This window comes from Hyaena hyaena, unplaced genomic scaffold, assembly GCF_003009895.1.
Source record: "Hyaena hyaena isolate Hyena2069 unplaced genomic scaffold, ASM300989v1 scaffold_757, whole genome shotgun sequence".
In the NCBI taxonomy this organism is placed as follows: domain Eukaryota; kingdom Metazoa; phylum Chordata; class Mammalia; order Carnivora; family Hyaenidae; genus Hyaena; species Hyaena hyaena.
This window is the reverse complement of record NW_024081392.1, coordinates 617,081-630,954: the sequence shown is the minus strand read 5'-3', so window position 1 is coordinate 630,954 and position 13,874 is coordinate 617,081. Positions and strand designations below refer to the sequence as shown.

General features: G+C 41.1%; 1 protein-coding gene across 7 annotated transcripts in view; it reads right to left on the bottom strand.

The window, feature by feature from the left end:
- The window catches only part of ADGRL2 (adhesion G protein-coupled receptor L2), a 189,021-nt gene extending 177,590 nt beyond the window's left edge, over positions 1-11,431 (bottom strand). For 5 of the 7 annotated variants that reach the window (XM_039218413.1, XM_039218406.1, XM_039218409.1 and 2 more), the window contains exon 1: positions 11,342-11,431. The gene's annotated coding sequence lies outside the window, so the exon portion shown is untranslated. Of the gene's footprint in view, positions 1-10,847; positions 10,869-11,234; positions 11,277-11,341 lie in introns of those variants that run through there. The other 2 variants (XM_039218407.1, XM_039218408.1) reach the window with 2 other exon arrangements.
- Positions 11,432-13,874: the final 2,443 nt, after the last annotated feature.

The following is a 13,874-nucleotide window of genomic DNA, read 5'->3' as shown; positions in this document are numbered from 1 at the left end:
AAATGTGGCACAGACTTGTTAAGATAATACATGACCACGCTGAGAGGTTAATACTGATATAAAAGCCCATGCCAGTACCATAAATCTCTTTATTAGACAACAGTTTCCTTGCTTAGAGGGTCATTCAATGTAACAGTAACAATCTGACTTTTCACATTAGTAAAGCTTAGCTTATAAAACAGTAAGTCCCTAACAATGAATTTCATTAAGAAACAAAGCCTCTTAAAATACAAAATAAATATTTTTACTTGTCATATCATTCTTTCGTAAACTACGGGGAAAAAGAACTATTACATCTCTTTTCAAGGATGCATAAAAGGATAACCTTTCTTTTTCTCCAACAAGTAAATTCTGAAATAACATTTTATACTAAAATGTAAAACTTAAATCAAAAAGGTTCATTTTTTAGCATAGTTTAATATTCTATCCTATTGTTAAAATTCCTGGCACCATTACGCATACGATATGAAAAATTGCGTTCACCCTAAAGAACCAAATGCCATTAAAGGCATTTGATTCACTCTGATTACCAAAGCACCTGATCGCAAAACTCTCAAGTATTTTTAGTATTTCACTTGTACTTTCTTAGAGATTTAGCTGACACAATTTTCATAAATATAATTCAGCTTTTTTAATTAAGTACTATCTATCTTGCCTTCATTCATTTTTTCCAACTTAGTCAGCAATTTTCTAAACCATTTGATATTAGATCTTTACTGGTAGTTTCTCTGTTTAAGTGTCACTGCACTAATCGGTCCATTATTGCAAGTAAAAGTCATTAATCCAAAGTAATCATTTTTGTTTTAGCAAAGAGCATATACAACTCATCTAATTTGATCTCCTAATTAAATGTAGAAGAATATAATTTACTACTTACTGTTCAGTGATCATTTTATAACATTTTATGTTAATCTGGAAAATTTTCTAAGAAATCCAGATTTCTCTTTCAACAATTATTAGATATTTAAATAAGACCCACTTGTACCATCACCCAGAGCTTTGGCTAATCATAAAAACAGTTATCACCTCAAAAATTAATCTTATTCATTATCTTCGTTACCTGTGAAATTTCTACTAAATAAGGAAAGGTAAAAAGCACATTTGTAATCTGTGAATACAGGAATGATAAATACTTGGGCATTTAGTATATTAAATTTCACTATAAATCTGGCTGATCCCAAATACTTTACTTTCCTTAGAACAATTTTTCTCAAACAAAAATTTAAAATAAGTTAAAGAATATAATTTTCAAAAAAAAAAAAAAAACGGTACCAAGTGATACTGTCTTGATTATTTTATCTCATATACAAGCTCCCTCTGCAGGTAATAACAAGGGTTAGCAAAAATATCTGACACATGCAGCAGTTGCCTGGTACAGATGCAGGTCACCATTGTATAAAAATCTTATTATTGAGCGTCTCCTCCTTACCAATTATCTGATTAAAATTACTGCTTCTGAAAATGTGTGGTTCAACATGATTATCCGTGTCCTTCAGCTTGGCTAAGAATGCAGCTTGAGAAGGCAGGATACACAAACTTTTCAAAGTCACCCAAAAGCCACTCTTACAAAATGTATTTCAAGGAAAAGAAAACATTACCTTGCTTACACAGCACTAGCCTGAAATGATAGACCACCCCAAAAACAAAGCTGCTCCAAACATTTATCTGTTGCATCTTCTGATCCCAAAGTAAACAGTCAAAGGTGGTATTTTTGTACTGACTTCCATTGAAAGATAAAAGCTGAATCTTAAACAAATGCAGTTAACTACTACATTTTTCTTATTTAGAATAATTCTAAATCTTAAACCTGGAAGTATTTACTTCTGAAAAAATATACTGTTTTTCATTAATTCACTATAAAAAGAAAAACTGATTTGATTTGCAAAATGCAAATCCATTATATATTCCTTCCATAAATATCCTTTCCATTATACATATTTTTTAAGAATCTGTTTTAGGTTTCTGTTTACACACTCTCCTCCTTACCATATTCCTTTCTCCGGGTATACAGAGATAAGGTGCATCTCTGCCAAGGGAACGGGGAAAAAAAGGCAAAGTTTAGAATGGTTTTAAAGTCTTGGGGGCAGTGTGTTTCCAAAAAATTATTGTTGGACAATTTGCTGTCCCCCTGATTTCTCTCTTCAAACATGTACACACCACCTGTTTAAGATACAAGCAGTAACTAGATATTTGAAGCATTCAGTCTGAGATCTCTGTAAGTGAAGTGACAAGCTTATGTCTTTTTTTAACTAGATCTTTATTAAATAAATGTAAATTATAAAAGATATGCTCATTTTCATGCTAAACATACAGAAATATCAATTAAATTTCTTTTCTACTTAAACAAAGAAAATGAAGTTAAAGGGAAAGGCAACTTATAATAAGCAGCGTTTGTAGTGGGTTTTTATTTAAGAGAAAAATATATTTTTTTTACTTATATTTTTAAATATTCAGACCTAGTTGAAAGCCAATGATAATATGAAAAGTGACTTCCAGCAAGATGATGGGTATCACAACATTTGCAGCAGAAAAAATACGAAAGTGGGGGAGACATCACTAATACTCATCTATAGAGCTACCCAGAGGAAACGCCTAATATCCAAATATTATCATTCTCATGATATTGACGGGATTTTGAAAGGGCAAAAACAGTTAAATGTCCTTAGTGAGAGTGAAAGGTCTAGGACATCATAATTCTAGTAAAATTTTTATTTGTTGAACCATATAGAGCAAAGTGAAGTGTTTTGAATTACGTCCACCTTTTTAAAAATGGAATACAAGATACATAACGTGCATCAATTCTTCAGTTAATACATTAAGACCTTCTCAAATTCTACAAAAATATGCATCATCATTGGGATGCAAATGCATAAGCTTACATCACCAAAATTAATGTTTCCCAAACCGTCTTGTACATTACCTTCAGAAAAGCCAGGAATTTTAAGAATTAAAACACATCATAAGCATCTCAAGATTAAGAACACAAAGATGAGTGGAGAAAATATTGTGTAAAAATGTGTTCTGCAGGTTCTAATCAATAACCATAGTAATAAACAGTAAAAAATGATAAGCTTTCAAGGCAGAGGAATAAAATTTCTGTGTGGAAAGTACCAATGAAATAAGAAAACCAGTAATTCCAAACAGAAATACGTTGCTTCAAAGTAAAGACACAGGGAAAATCACTTTTGACAGATTTTTTAATGTTAATTACAGTTGAGAATTGATTAAGTAAATATAATCTACATAAAACAGAAAACTATCAACTAAAGACCTTATCTAAAATCTTGTAATGATTCACTCATTACATGGAGAACTGCTCTAACAGTATTCTATTTTAAGAATAAATGTTTAAAATTAGAACTTACTTTATAAACAAACCAGAAATCTCTTTTGCTCTCTTTATAGACACTATTTACTATCCTATACATGAGAAAGTATTAGTCAAAAGCAAGGTCACCTAGCCCACCCCCCACAGCCAAGAACCATTTTTGACAGTAATTGGGGTTAGATTATTATGTCATCTAAATCCAGGGCAATAATCTGTTTGAGGCATGAGCTGATGTAAAAATACCTACAAAATGAGGCAAAGAGTGGGTAGTACAAGCATTTCATGAACTAAAGGTAGTAAATACCTTAGAGAACAAAATAACGAAGTCATATCATTTTCAAAATCAGTTTAAAAATATTTTAATCGTATATATTTTACATTTTAAACTTACATTTGTAGTACTTCTTGGCCAATAACTGTCAATAAATGTTGATACATACAAAGGAAAAGAATATAAATTCCATGCTTATGTATGTGCATGTGTGTATGTATTTGATTAAGAAAGGAATTAAAGAGTATTATCTAATAACTGAAAGAGAAAAAACTAACCCTTTTTCTTTTATGAGGAACTTCATGGTGCATTTTTCACTACTACAATGGCTAAAGATATTATTACTCATCTGGAAAAAGATACAGGGTTGTATATGGTTTTGGTCTAGCAAAATAATATTCCTTTGAACTGATAGAGGTCTAAAGTTAACTACCTTTTCAACTTCTTCCATCTCTCTGACCAAGAAATCACAATTCATTTTTATCTGTTTCTTTTTCCTACTATCAGATTAAAAAACAACAGCAGTCAACAACAACATTTTTGACATTATTTAATGCATCATAAACAGAATTAAGATGTGGTCATTATTTCAGAATGTTAACTTTTGCTTAACCTGCCTGCTTTTTAATATTTCTATTTTTATTAAAATATTGAATCTATCCTTATAAAAAAAAATCTCCCAAAGGTTTTTGGTTTTGTTTTTTTGTTTATTGGGGTTTTTTTGCTTTGTTTTGTTTTGTTTTGTTTTAGATAGGCTTCTTTTAAGGCAACTAATTTCAATACTGAAATTCAGAGATTAAGGTGTAATCCCTGTGCGTGAATTTTAATGTTTATAACGTACTCCTCACAGATTGGAAAAATCAATGACAAGACCAACAGGGGCCCGTTTTGCTCAGCAGAGGTTTTCTTGTCAGGTAGTGATTAATGCTGTGCTCTATAGAGGGAGACATTACATCCGGGCTAAAACAGACCTAAATTTTACCCTCAGGCAGAAATCTGATTTAAACATCTCTATTTAAAGTGACATTTGTCCTCCCTTTTCAACTGGTTTCCCCAGAAATTCCAGGAAGTTGACTTCATGACCTAAAAACAGCCGGGTGGCCATGAGCAGCAGTTGTGCCTGTTCTCGCACTTGGGGACCTCTGGGTGCCAGGATGAATCAAGGTGGTAATAAAACAGGTGCCCCGCTCTCCACTAGGATGAATCCCATGCCACCTTATTGCTACAAGAATTTCAGACTTAAAATTCCTTATAATTCTACAGTCAGTAGAAAAAATTTCTAAAATGTGTTTTGTTGCTGATAATAACCTAGCTATTCATACTGATGGACTGTTTTTTTCGATTCCTAAAATTACAACTGATATTTCATTACACTCATCTGAAAGATCATCTGATTACAAATTCTAGAAATCCAGAAGAGCAACTACCAAAAAAAGACAAATCTCTAAAACAAAACAGAAGATGTGAGAGGAAAACAGTTCCTTGTGCATCATGTAACACCTTCCATAAAAACAAAAATGGAAAGCAAAATGAAAAAAAATGTTCATATAACAAAAGTCACCAAGTAAACAAGATATATGCATATTAAAACAGGCGCCAATAACCTTACACTGTGAAACATGGTAGTTTTTGATATTATTAATCAATCTAGACATTGCTGGCAAGTTCCTACTAACCAAGGTAATCTAATTTCTGTTGCTTTTCAATGTAAATTGATTTTTTTCCCCTTTTAGCCGTTCTGGTAATTGAACAAATTTATACAACTGTGATGGGATTTTACTTACCACTACACAATGCATAAAATTCTCTGCGAAGACAAACTATATTACTTCATAAAACTGTATTTTCGTTGTAATTAAACAAACTGTATTTAAACTTGCTCTGTACTTCAAAGCAATCAATAGCATTTTGCTGTGAGCTGCACTTTACTTGCAGGTGTTAAGCACTAGGTTCCTTCATTCGATCTACCTTTTTTAAAGACAATTTTTATTGTCAAAATATGGGAGATTCTTAAGAACTTTTTAAAAATTACTTCATAAGAATATACTAGGAATTTTTTTAGTCCATCAGATAAATGACCGAAAAAGATGATTTTAAAGTGTTTTTGGTTGATTAAGACCTTTTCTGATAACACAATGATCCACTTTAAAAATATCTACTTACATCAACACAGCATTAACAGATCTTCAATGTTTATAACATACACTTAACAAAACCTATATATTAAAGTCAAAATACCACACTGAGTCCTGAAAAAAAATTAGGAATTCCAGACCCAGTTATATAGTGTCTCTTTTACAAGTTATTCACACTTAGGTCAAGAAAAATGTCATCATTTTAGTATTGTAATTCCCTAATTCCAATCATTAACTATCTCTGTGTTAAACAACCCATTTCTTAAGCGTTTTTCTTAAAGCATTAAAAAAAAAAAATCACTACTTGACCAGTGTTGACTAGCAAAAACATTTCAGAGAACAGTCTCAACTTTTCTGATAGTATCAAGTCTAATTACAGTAATTAGGGTGATTAAATACTTTTCAACCTTTCAACCTTCAATCAAGAATTATTTGAAGAGATGAATATTTAGGTGGGGCTCTAGACTAATTAGTGTTATATAAGAGAGAAGTTAACTAAGCTATGATTTTAGTCTGTGTTTAAAACAGAAATATTTTAATCTTTCTTGAAAATAGTTACCAAACAGTTATCTATTTAGGTAATGTGAACTAATATTTAAACAAATTACCTTAGGAACTGATATGACCAAAACATAAATGGGATTTCAAGGCCTCTTGAGGTCTAAAAGCTAAAGTTGCTATTTTTAATGCTTGATCAAAATCATCAGTTTGCAAAAATTTTTAACTAAGTATTTTTGCAAATAATCTGATGAATCTTTCGTCATAATCGTGCACTTTATTTTTAAATTGTAGTAGCTTGAAAATAATTTCACTTTAATTTTACGTGAACCTTTTCTGCAGAAAAGCAGACAGATCTCAAATGTGTACCTCTCCTTCAAGACTCAAGATCAGATGCAGTGAACATGAAGAGGCAAAGTGTACAGTCTTTGAGGAAACTTTTCATAAAAATTGCAATCCATTTGAATTCTTCAATCACTGAATTCTTCAAATTTCCCAAACTGTATTTCATTCCTAATCTAAATACAGTTAATTTGTGTTCCTAAAATCAGCAATTGGGCAAGTGGCATGGATTCTTATTAAAATGAGAACAGATTTCTCTCAGGTAGGTATAGTGTGCATAGCCCATATCTTAGAGTACACTATAATGCTCTCTTCATCTCATACTACATCTGTCAATAAACTAAGTGTGATTTGAGTATTTATCCATAAAAGTTAGGTCAAATAAATATTTTGATAGAAAATACAGCAATAACATTTTATTACTATGGTGTACAGATTTCCGGTTACCTCTTGACCTTCCCAACTTCTCAGTCTTGGCTCACATATTCCTACGTTACTTAAGACATTAAAATATTATTTTAGATTTTTTAATAAAACACAGAAAGCTTCAATAATGACCAAATAAAGATCTAACCTGAAGTAAACCTTGGTTTTAAAGCTCTCCTCTTGCTTACTCTAAGAATGGAAACGCCCAAAAGCTTGGTGTTAACGTTTCTGCTGATTGTGAAAATTGCAGCAATAAAAACTCCCAACTGCTTGCCTTAAGACTTGTAGTACTACTTCCATGGGAGATCCATATATTTAATATTAGTTTTTATAACATTTTATAACAAAGTTTTGTTGCCTGCTTTGATGTTAGTCCATTAACAAAGCAGAGTCAAAAGCCTAAAAGAAATGTATTATTGGAAGTTCTCAAGTCAAAACCAGAAGGAATTGGTTTGTTCTAGCCCCCATGACTCAATATTCTGATTTCCCCAACTACTTGCTCCCAGAACTATCTGCATTTCTAAATTCATTTTCTGTTGCCAACACATAGTAACCTGCAATGATTGAAAATGGCAGCTGAAGTGCTTCTACAACACATTAATTTTTCTCTAAGTAGTCCAATTTTGTCATTGAAATGTTGAAAAATCTTTTCACTGCATTTTATACCTTTAGAGATTTGCTGAATTCAGGATCACCATCATATCAAATGAAGAGCAATGTTTTCAAGACAATTTTTAGATTATCACTAATAGCTCTAAAGGATAATGTTTTCTTTCTACCAGTCTGCATTGAAAACAGACTAGGTAACAGCAACTTAAGTGCAACAATAGCAATTACATCAATGTGGGCATTTTTACCTCAAAAGTACTTCTTAGACAACTGAAGGGACCAGATAAATAAACTATCATAAAGTGATTTCAGGGGAATGACACAAAATTTGAATGCCACTAAAATTCACCTTATTTTAATCTGAATAAAGTATCTTATTAAACTAAAAACTAAAAATGTTAGGTAATTAATGATACTTCCCCCTCCAACACTGTTTATCAGAGTTAATTCTCACTATTAAAATAAAACCAAGGAGTTCTGACCATTAATTTTAAAAAAAAAAAAGCCCTTCTCCAATGAAAGAATATAAATTCATGTTCAAAATCAACCAACCATCAAAGATAAAACTATAATAAATATGGACTCCAAAACCTCCTCTGATGTTCATTTTCATCTTAAAACTAGGCATTAGGAAATCTTAAGCTAAATAAATAAAACCAACATTTGCCCAGAAGCTGATGAAAAAAGTTCTCCCTTGACCCATCTGCTTGCCATAAAATGACCCATATGACCCAAGTACTTGTTCTCGTTTCTTCACTCATGGATATTGAGTTGTTAAAAGAAACTCAAAGAACATATCACTCTGCAAATGTAAAAAACCATTAACCAATATACTATAAATATGAAAAAAATAAACCAACTTGAAGCTGAATTCCTGAGTTTACGGTGTTTGAAAAAATACAAAACTTTTGAGATAAAACAATCAATAATCAAAAAGAATTACCTCTATTTAAACAGAATTCACAAACTGAGTATCACCTAGAATCCTTTTTCAAATTTACACTTGCTGTAGAAGTTGCAATAACAAAGTTCATGCTGAGTTTTTAATATTCAAACCCTCCACTGATGTGTCCCCTTAATTTAGCAAGTGTATTAAAAATAAGTTTCCTAGGTGTAAAAACGAGTGTCCCTTTAACACAAGATCTCTATTGTTTTATAGACTCATTAAAAGCCTTTCTTTCCCGTTTTACTAATATAACAAAGTGTAGACCCTAGAAAAGTACTAAATTAGAAGGAAAAGCTTTCTCACTTTCTTCCACTGAAGGGACCCCAAAAGACAGGCAACAGTGACTATCATAAAATAAAAGGTCACCCTTTTTCTAGGAACAAACCATTTATCAATAGAAAATAATTGTCTTGCCATTTGCAAGGGCTCCACAGCAATAGACAATGTTTTTCGCTCACATAATTACAAAACAGTGAAAGTTCAGAAACACAGCCTGAATCCACCTCCCTATTTTTACCCTTTACAATTCTCATTGCCCTTTGGGCCTCTGCTTGGAAGCGAATGGAAGACAAGCTGAAGTTTTCTCAATTGAGCTGAAGCTAAGAAACCTTTGATATGCTAATAGTCCCCTTCAAACGGTAAGAATTCACACTTGCATTAATTCAAACAATTTGTGCAGAATGATGTGAAATGGCACCTCTTTTAGAGGCAAGCAACAAAAGGAGAGAATCGGAATGTCTGAAGGAACTAAACAACAGAACATTTGTTCTGCAGTATTCTCTCTATCATGCATAAATTTCCTGGAGAGTGGAGGGAGGGACAACAAGAAGTTCCACAACACACCTGAACAGAAGTGGATTCTCTTCTGGAAGGTTTTCCAAGTATTATAAAGAGGCTAAAATTAAAGTTTCAAAGTTACCTTCTACGTAGCTCAAGAGTCCCCACAACAACTTGGAACGTTGCTTACGACGCTTACACAAACTAAGATTTCTGCTATGGACGCATATTGCCCCTTCAGTACCCGTCTTTTAAGGTTTGCCCAACATCAAACTTGATTTAGTAAGGCACATCCCAACAGGCAATTATTTACCAAACGGATGTGACTTTTCTTCATTGTGCAACTCGAGTAAAGAGCAAAGTCGGCGGGGCCCGTTCCAGACACAAACACTGACAAGGGAAATGAATGAACCAACAGCGTCCGTTAAATGTACGCCTCTGGAAAGAGGAAGAGAGAAGTACACAAACCGTAAAGGCTGCACAAGAAAATTTAAGAATTGGGGCGGGGACGGGGAGACTGCCTTAGAACCCGGCCTTTGTAACGGAAACCATATGGTTGGTGGCTGCGGCTCAGACGCTCCCAGGCTGCTTGGAGGAGCTGCGAAGCAGCCTGACACCTTTCAAGAAACAGGAGGAAAACATTTCCTCGGTCTGAATCCGAGACAACAGTTTGCATCAGGAAGAAGGGAATGAGAGGGCCCGGGAAGGGGGAAAGGCCGAGGGGGGAGGGGTCCACAGAAGACCGGGAAAGACGACGGACACCGCAGGACCTGTCCCTCCAAGTATGCTTTTAGAGGACGGAGTGAACAGAGGCTTTAAAAAAAAAAAAAAAAAAAATACACGAAAGACCTACGTTCCTTAAGCCTCCGATCAGCGTAACTTTGGGCACAAAGTAAAGCTTCCAGCGATCTTCCCTAACCCCAGCCCCGCAGTTTGGCGAAAGGCACCAACTTTACTGATCCCAAGCGAAGGAGTCCCGCCAGCGTGCCTCCCCACTGCCAGGACGCTTGGGTCGCTTCGCCCGCCCTCGCCTCCCTACCGGAGGGGTCGGGTCGCCCCAGCCAATCAAGGAGTCCACGCCTGGTTAGCCTGGGGGTCTCCCCTTTCCTCGGGCTCCTCCCACGCCTCTTCCTCCCAGCGGATCCCCACTCGGCACCCCCATCCTGCAAAGCAAGCTTCCCGAGGTTCCCAGCCCCACGCCACCCCAGGGGCCCACAGCCGGCAACTTCTCCCGCAGGCCCAGCGCGGCCCGCTGCTGCCCTCTCACTGCGGGTCCGGGAGGCTCTCCGCCGGGCCCCGCCACCCGCCCGCCCCGCGGGGCCGCCCCTAATCGTTGCCAGCCCCCGGGCCGGCCTGGCCACATCTGGCTGCGCTTCGCTGTCATCCTCGCCTCTCCACACCACCTAACCACCGACGAGAAGAAACAACACCGCGCAACAACTCACCCAAGCCCTCCCCCCACCGCCCACTTCCCCGGAACTCGCTCCCGGCGCCCGGCCTGCCCGCTGCACTTACAGCCCGGGACAGGTCTGCAGGCGGGCGGGGCGCTGGGGGGGACTGGGCCCCGCACCCCCAGGAGAGCGGCCCGGCCGGGGACGCGCCCCACATCGCCCTCCCCAGACGGGCTGTGAAAGGGCGAGCGGCACCTCCCGACCCAAGCTTTCAGAAAATCAAAAAATGCATAACCCAGTCCTACTCCCCTGACGCCCCCTGCAAACAGACTGAAGCCCAGAGAGCGTTACAGCAGCTCCCTGAGAAAGGGAGACGCTGGCTGGACGGGACCGGAGTTCTGCGTATCGATTTCTGAGGAGAGGAGGTGGGGGGAGGGGGAGCAGCAAGAGCGAGCGCGAGTCTCCCCCTCCGCCCGGCCGAACATAAACAAACAGCCGAGCCCCAACTCACCCGCGGCTCCCTCCACCTCCAGCATCCACCCCCGGGCAGGAGGCGCAAAGCAAACAGGTCTCCGAAGCCCTGCACAGAGGCACATTGTTCGCTCCTGCGGCTCTTACCTCGGTCTGCGAGCGCGCCCCGGGGGCTGGACGTCTGGCGCGGGGGGCCGCGCGGGGAGAGAAGCAAAGGGCAGCGGCGACCCCGGCCGGGGAGGGCCGAGGCCGGCCGCGCGCGGGTCGCCCGCCGCCGAGTCCGCGCCGGAGGCAGCGCCGCGGCTCGCCGGCCGGACACGGCGCCGCTGCTCGGCCGCCGCCGCCGCCGCCGCCTCCAGCCAAGCAGCCAGCGCCGGGCGGCTCCTGGGGTTAGGTCAACATTTTCCCGCAGTTTCCCACACGCCGCTCCGCGAGAGGGGTCCTTCACACACGCGCACACACCCCCAAACCGCACGCTCCCTCAGCAAAATCAAAAACTCGGCAATCAGAGAGAAAGGGGTGGCGGAGGTAAAAGCCCAGCAGAGGTGCGCAGACTTGGAAGTCCCCTCGGAGCGGCAGCCGCGCGAGGGGCGGGCAGACGCCGGCGGCGCGAGGCCAACTCAGTTTGTCGGGCGAAGCCCCTCAGCCCGCCGTCCGCGCCGGCCGTCCTGGCATCCCTCGCGCCGACCCTGCGGCCTGGGGCGGGAGACGGCGGCGGCCCCTCCTCACATTTCGGGGCTCCCGGCCGAGGCTGAGCGGTGGCCGCTGCCCCACGAGAAGCAGAAGGCGAGGACTCGGGCTCGGGGAAGCAGGGAGGTGCACGGAAGAGCCACGCCACGCACAGCTACGGAGGGGAGATGCCCCCCAACAATCCCAAGGAATTCTCTGGTAAGCTCCCGATTCCGCTCCGGCACCTCTGCGAGTGTGTGTGTGAGCGGAGGGAGAGGGAGAGCGAGGGAGAGAGGGAGAGAGGGAGAGAGACGGGGGAGTGCGAAGTCCTGACACAGACTCTCGGCGAGGTCTGAACTGGAGTCACCTCCAGCCTCCTCCTCCCCAAATCCCCACCTACCTACCCCCCCCTCCCCGAGTCCGACTAATCATATAAACATATTAGCGTCTGCAGCGGCAAAGGACAAATCTCTCCCTCCTGATTCTTCCAGCAAGGGGCTCAGGCAAACTCTAAAGAAGATTACAGGCAGCTAAGTACAAAACGTGGAGCAGATAATCTAGAACTCATTGCCGCCCAATGGCCATTTTCCACTCCATTTGAGCAGCTGCGGCGGCGGTGCGCCCGAGCGGAGGAGGCGGGAGAGGGAAAGGGGACACTCACGGGCTCGAGCCGTTCGAGTGGCGGCGGCGGCGGCCAGGCCTCCGCCCGAGCGCAGGCCGGCCCCGGCTCCGCCGGCGGGGCGGCCGCAGGGCTGTCCGGGCAGCGGCGGCGAGGGACGCGCGCACCCGGCCTCGGAACGCGCCCTGGAGGCGGCCTGCGGCTGCCTGAGCCCCTCCTTTGCCTCCCCGCCGGCTCGCCATCCCCTCCCCCCTCAGTCCCGGGGCTCCGCATCCAGCCTCTCCCCGCCCCCCCGACTTCATCAACACACCCATTCAACCCCGACCCCCAGCCCCCAAACTCCACTCACTGCGCGCTCGGTCCTCCGCGCGCTCCTCCGGCGCGCGCTCTCCATCCTGTCCACACACACGCACTTGGAAAACATTTATTTTATTTCTGGAACGGGGTGAAGGGTATTTGGGAGAGCGCGGCGGAGCGCGACGCTCGGGTCTCCGAGGCGGGGCGCAGGGGGCTGGCCAGCGGCTCGGGGGTGGTCCCCCTCCCCTCTTTCCTCCAGGCCCGGGAGCTTTCTCCTTGCCTGCACTTCGGAGAGGCGCCCAGGATGCGTCTTTTACCCACCCCGTCTCCAGGTTTTCTCTTTTCTCCACGCAGCGAGCCGGAGGCTTCGAAACTTTTAGTTTCCGCAGCCCTCCTTTTGTGTGACTGCTCCGAGGAGAAAAGAACGTCTGTTCGCCGCGGTTGCCTCCGTCCGGCTGCGGCGCGCGGGGGACGCTCCAGGGTTAATGCGTCTTTGATACCTGAGATTTCCGGCGCGCTCGTTAATGAAAGTTACATTTTTTAAAATTGCGGTGACTTTTCCTTTGTAGTTACAGAGACCTAGCCAAACTTGGACTTTATTGACTATATTTCACAAGAGCGTTTTGTTTGTTTTTGATTAAACCCACCAGGATAAGCAAAGGAAGGAAAGGAGACTGACTACAGGGCTCTTTACTTGCAAGTGCCTTCATCGTGCTGTTAGGTCTGTTTCCCTCATTTCCTTACATTGAAACTGCTTTTGCTCATGTCCTCTGACCACACTTCCTTGCCACTTCTCTGTTGGTAGTGTTGTCAGCAAACAGCCAGGCAGCGCCAACGATGGATCTGAGCTGAAGGAACAGACCACGACGGGACAGATCACGCTTGAAAAATATTTTACAGTCGGTTTACGTGTCCTCTGCATACGATGAAAATCAAAACTGTTTTTCTTTTTCTTTGAATTACAAAACCTCTAAGCTGAAAGTCATTAAGTTTTCAGATGTATTTCTCAGTCACTGATACTACTAATAAATGCAACCATCAATTAAAGAGGCATGTTTGCGTTGGTTTTCAAGAAAAACTGATTCATCAAGATTT